This window comes from Mesitornis unicolor, unplaced genomic scaffold (genome assembly GCF_000695765.1).
Source record: "Mesitornis unicolor isolate BGI_N332 unplaced genomic scaffold, ASM69576v1 scaffold38797, whole genome shotgun sequence".
Taxonomy (NCBI): domain Eukaryota; kingdom Metazoa; phylum Chordata; class Aves; order Mesitornithiformes; family Mesitornithidae; genus Mesitornis; species Mesitornis unicolor.
The window spans coordinates 45,405-52,098 of NW_010195041.1; positions in this window are offsets into that span (position 1 = coordinate 45,405).

A 6,694-nucleotide genomic window follows, 5' to 3' on the forward strand; every position below is an offset into this window, starting at 1 on the left:
AGGGGAAGTATATTTGTATTTCATACATGCTATATGCATATTCAACAGTTTTGGCATACCAGAATATACCATTTGTTGTCTCGGAATGCCCCAGAATCTAAAGAATAGCTATGAGCAGTCCTGTCAATAAACTTGTTTGTTCTCGGATGTTTTTCTTCCCCATTCTTGCACATTTTTCATGTGAAATCTGGCCTTCTAGGACCAAACCAACTAGCCATAGAGGACCAGGAAAACTGGAGATCTTTGTTAAGGTTACCCAGTTCTCACCATTACTCAGGCAGGATCCTCGAGGAGCCATAACTCATAATAATAAAGGCACATATATAAAATATTTCAAAGAGCTGCACTGTTTCAACTCACGTTAGCATTTGACTAGACAATGTTCAGTCTCCTTGACTTCTTTTTTTGTTCAAGTCTGGGCATTTTCCTGCATCCAAAAAAGTACATTCAAGCACCTATGGCAAGTTTGTTTCCAATCGCTCCCACATTTATTCTCAAAGCACTCGCCCCTAGTAGAAACATCGTGTTTCTGCCCTTTACCAAGCTTCTCCAGCCTGCACAGAGAAGTAATCTACATGCCTGGAGATGATCTGCAATTAGTCAAACACTTTCCTTTTTCAGGTTGTAACATCTACCAATCTATTTTAATAGCCTTCAGCATGCATCTACAAAATAAAGCTGGCTCAAACCCAAGAAACAGGAAAAAGAACACAAAATTCACTGAAGAACCTGCCACTTTAGATATCTGATACGTTCAAGTGAATTCCCTTGAGGACAGCTCCCCTCCTCCGCACATGAGCCATAACCATAATCGCACAGCAGTAATTCATTAGAGAGCAATGAAAAGAATCTCTACATATGGCAGATAAACAAACTATGCAATGATCAGGCAGAATTAGAAAAGCTCCCTTTTCTGTGTCTCCCTTGGCACCACCCCTGTCATGTCTCAACTGCAATGAATACACATACAGTGACCAATGCGGCAGCTGCTACCAAACCCAAAATAGGTAAGTAACCCTTCCTGCCTCTCCTTCAGAAGACTACTAAGATCTTATGTGCAAGCTGAGCCACAGGGAAAGGGAGAAGGAAAACGTAAGGAGTAAGCAAACACACTTTCAGGCCTCTTTCCCATCCTCATTGCTGCCTCAAATTGATCAACAGGTTCAAGGCTCAGAGAAGGACTGGCAGCAGGGATGAGTTCCTTAAGTAAACAAGGTATGTTTTCCTCTAAGATAGCCTGATCCCTTTAAGGGTTAAAAAGGTTTGAAATCTCCTAAACCCAGAAATTTCTAGCAAAGTTTTCAAGTTCATTATAATCAATCATAGCTGCAAAAATTAGCTGATGCCTCAGAGCACACTAAAGCACAGACTATGTTGGCCATCACTAGCACTGTCCCCATATGACTTCTGCAACTTACCCTGCTTACCCAGCCTTAAAAAAAAAAATCCTAACTAAACAATTCAGAATCAAAAGCTGAAGGCACATTTTCACATCCTGGTGTTACAGGGAGAAATCAAGATACCAAATCAGACAACTGAGGACTTCACACATAAATGCCAAAGGATTCAGAATAACTGTGGCCTGAGCAGCTCTGTTTGATTGCAGGGGGAAAAACACAAAGATAGACTTAAAAAAAGCATCTTTGCTACGTCACTCAAAATTGAAGCTTTCTAATGAAACTCAGGGATGAGATCTCACCATGTCAATCAACTTCTGTATCTGAGCACAGTTGGACACAAACTTTATGTGAAACATTTGGCTTTCTCAAATGTACTAATCAAGCTGGCCCAGCCATTGGCACTGCTTGGGGTTAAAAACCAGGCCCCTCAAACAAGGCTGTCCCCATGGCAGAAACACAGGGCTCTACTATCTCTAGGGCTGGGAACTATCACCCACCCCACCAAGTGGACTTCACCTGTCTTGCTGTACCCAGGGACCTGGCAGCAGAAGGCTACTTGCCCAGCTCAGCCCAGCTGCTCCTAACAGGGGTCATCTTCAACTCCTCAACTTGGCCTACAGGAGAGGCAAAGACCAGAGAAGCACAGGTCGGGTTGGAGGGCAAGCAGACCAAACTGACTCCAAAAGTCACACACTCAAGCAACACCTAAGACAGATGCTAAAACCCAAATGACTCGAGGTCTCTTGGAACAAAATCAGCAGCCATCAGTTGGTCCTCCGGCCCTTCCCTCACAGACCCACCAACCTGACACCAACCACCTGCAACTCTAGACTGAGTCAAGAAGGGTCATTTGGGAGATGCTTCACCTGACACAAGGTAGCCTTGTGACCCTGACACAAGAAGCAAAAGCCATACTCCTGTCACTTCCTGTGACATGTTGAGAAACATGAATAAAAGACGACATCAAACAGGAAGAAATGGATGACCTCATGACAACAGAAGAAAGATAAAAAGAATGGTGTTAGTACCACTGCATGAGACAAGTACAAGGCTTCATCTGCAACACAATGCAAACACATACATGGCTGCAAGTCAGCAAGTGCAACCTCTACTCACTGCTTCCTGGCCACCACCACCCCCCTTCCACTGCTCTTCCCATTTCTCTTCTTATCCATCCCATCTGTTGTTTTTCTTCCTCTCATCAACTCACAGCCTCAACTTACTTTCATCACATATGCAAGGAATTGCACACAAGGAAGAACAGACAGAAATTCATTACAGTAAAGGAGAAAAGGAGGAGGAAACAAGGCAAATAGCAAAAGATGATGAAGATAATCTCCAATGGTTATACCTTCTATATATACACTGGAAAACAACTTGGCTTTCCTGCCTCCAATGGAAGCAGAGGCTGTCATTACCAGAATGGTGGAAAACGTGCACTCCTCACCATATAAATGGTATGAATGACAGGAGTTCAGGAAACACAAGCATGAGTAGAATCAAACAGGGCTGTCCAGACACTACCCTCATCTGAGAGGAACAACTGAAAAAGTGGAGGAAATTCCCTTAAGTTGTGTGCTAATGGCATGAAACACATACATCTTCAGTTCAGAAGAAGGTTGAGTAACTCTGCTTCTAATTTTACTGTCAATACCACCGAGTACAAATTGAGGAGAAATACCTGCTACAGCTATGCACATAGACATTACAAATGTTCTACTGTTTCTCCATAAAAATAACTGCTTCACTGAGAGTCTAATATTTGAAAGACAACTAGATACCAGCAATGGTATTGAACAATGACCAGCTTTATGATTTGCAAAGACAGATGTAAGCATGGAGAAGTAAAGAAATAGAATTAAGTTTTAATAACATTCTTCCAAATAATCCAACACCTGCAGTATCAACTATGGATCTCTATCAAGGTAACTGCAGCACACGCACTAGTTTAAGACCATACCGATGGTATCTTGTATCTTTCCATAGCCAAGTGTTCCTAAGTGGAAGTTTATTAACCTTCCTGAAACAGGACAGTTACTTTCATTTCAGTAAATTCCAGTTGGCTTCTTAAAAACAAGAATTTATTGTACATCACTTTCTAGATACCACTGTCTGGTGGAGCATTACTGGACCCAGGCATAACCAAACAACAAAATTCTGCCAGTGGTATCCACTGCCTTTTCCCAAGGACTGTAACTGATCACTTTTCTTTGCACTTGATTGTATGTTTTAAGATGCCCGGTTGCAAGACACTAGCATTATTTCACTGCCCTCTGTGCAGAAAACCACTCTCCTATCCACCCCAGAAACTTAAGACTCAAAAGTCTGCTCCATTTCTCCCTCACACTGGGATAAAGTGAGCAATTTTCCATTTTTCACCTTGGTTTACCAAAAAAGAAAAAGAAAAGGACCAGAGCACACAATACCTTTAATGGACTACTGTACTTGATCATATGGTACTCTTGGTAACAGAGTCTGAACAGTATGGATACATTTACCTGTTGAATCACACAACTATTAAAAATAATAAGGCAACCAAGAACACTGGCTTTCACCTAAGGTGTGATGTGACACTGAATACACTGACACTAATGAACATTAAGGTGCTTTTATTCTCTTTATCTAATTATACAATTTGAGGGTGACATCTTTAATCTCTCTGCAACTTTGAACAGAACTTTATTGTTCTGAAGTGTCTTCTTCTTTTACTTAAAGTTACAGAGATTTCAAAAGAATCACAATTGTCTTTGTAAAATATGGCCATCAATTCTTCTTAACAGAGGTTAAACTGATAAAACCAAATGTATCCATTTTAACAGGAGAAACCCCTGTATATACTTAAACAGCAAGCCAAATGACAGAGAGTTACTACTAGAACTCTAAATATTTCAAGTAATTTCACATGTGAGTGAAATACTCACATAGCAGAGGTAGTAGTAATGCCCTTACTAATCTGAACTGCCTTCACGTCTTTCATTGCTTGAGTAACACGACATTTCTTGAATCAGTGGGAGATGAAATCTAAATGACCTTAAGGCCAGGTGAACTTAGGTCACTTGGTGATAGAGCACTGCTATCACAGAAATGCACACACTGACTTACACCCAAAATTCCCTCCCCTCCCGTTGCAAGAGGCTGAACAAAAAGGCCGTAACTGGGCATTCTCAACAGAGCCCAGCAGAACAAACTGAAGGTTTTAACAAGGTGTAATTCCTAATGAAGAATGGTTCAAACCAGGAAACATGAATTTGTTCTTATTACAGAGTTGAATTTGCTACCTGTTTACTTTAATCAAAGCTGCAAAACTACCTAGTGAACCAAAAAGCCCCCAAAATGCTTTAATACTGAAAGAATCAAAGCATTACAAACTATTTCCAAAACTCTGTTTTAAGAGTTATAGGCACAGCTGTCATTTCATCCTCCTAACTTGCACACAACCAAGCACTTAGAAAACAAAAAGCTATTCAAGAAAGCAAAACCTGTTACAATTCCTTTCCCCTCCAAGCTGCTAACAGTTCCTTGCAGGCTAGACTTTCATAGGCATTTTTAAGCTGGTAGTGTCACCAAAGCAGAGCCCACACCCTCCTCTGATGGGCACTATCAACTCCTTTAACACGTCCCCTCCCTAATATCAGCACTAGCTTTCCAACTGAGGAGCACAGTAGTAGTAATTAAATTTTTTTTTAAATGGCTATGCGAGTTTCAAGCCTGCATTAGTTCCTCAACACAGCCTGTCATGTAACTAGCACCGAGATGGCGTGCAGACAGAATTGCTGCTTCGTATGTCAGTAACTGCTTAGAGCGTACAGAAAACTACAGCATTAGAGCACAGGATGTAAGTGGCAGGTTATGACAGCACAAGTTGATGTATACCAGATGACCCCAAATCAATCATTTACATTGACATTTGGAATTTCAAGTCCTAAAAAGTAACATGCGCAGCAAGAAAAGCTGGGAAGTACATGGCTAATGCGTAAACTAAGTGTTCTACTCTATTGCCAGCCAATGTTTTGAGAGGAGAGGAAGAAAACACTTCAGTAACAAAAAAAAGCAGAAACGTAACCGATTTTGCTTTCCAAACTGGCTAGCCACTTGGAGCTCATCTTTGCTGCTAGAAGAGCGTAACATCCCCCATCCCAACTAGCTAACATCACAGGAAACCCAAGCTATTCCTCCATTGCAGGCAACACACACCTCTGTTCTACTGAGGGAGAACTGACAGAGGCAACCTCCCATCACCTAATGGGCTGCCTTTGGCAAGGTAACACGATGAAGCTGAACACAACCAAAGTGTCTGGTCTATTTTTTTCCTCCCACTGAAGTGCAGCTCCTGGATAATGCACATTTTTTGCAGTTACGAAGGAAACCTACAAAAGTTAGTACACAAACTCCCACGTTAACAGCAACACAGTACTAAGTTTACCAATTAAAAAAATAACAAACCCTGTCTTTTAAAAACAACTGTTTAGGGTCCTCTGTTTTCATCTACTTTTTGAAGATTTGTAGGCGGGGAAAAAAACAAAAGCAGATGGGTGGAGAGAGAAAACGGTCAGGCATTACTGCTGTCAGATTTTGCGAACTCCAGTGCATGAAGTGAAACACAGGCTCCCTGCCAAAAACCAAACCAATTGAAGACATTCTGGAATTTCAGCCTCCATTTCAGACCGATCTTTCTCATCCTGCAGTTTCGACTCCTTTAAGAGGCCTATACCAACGACACTTACACCGAAAGTCTCAAGGCTTTTTTATCAGCTATTAAAGAACTATGTATTTTTAACCAGTCTGAAGCTATGAACTACAACCCAGCAGTGATCATGTATTTGGTCTGAATATTCTCAAAAGCACACAATGTTCTTACTGTACAGATGTACAGCACATTATGGAATTTAAGCAAGCGAGAAAGGCTATTTAATTTTGGACTACATCAGCCAAAAGCTTGATTTTGTGTCCTTTCATTACCTCTCCTAGATAAATGAGTTTATTATAGTGCGTAACTCTACTGTAGCTCTGATAAGGAAAGACTAAGAAGTTGCATTTCACCCCAATAGCCATGAAGTCATTTTTTGACCTCTGAATATAGCCCTCTGAAGATCAAAGTAAATTTTTTTCACAGCCAAGGAATAATGAATGAGACATTATATAATTCCAATACAAGAATACTTCTAAGTAGTTACATATTTCTTTCCACTGTAAACTGCAGTTGTGGTTTATACAATTGCTCTATCGCCCAATGCCGCCTCCCCACCCAGGAAGGGGGAGCGGAGAAAAGGAAAGGAGATCTGTGGGTTGAAACA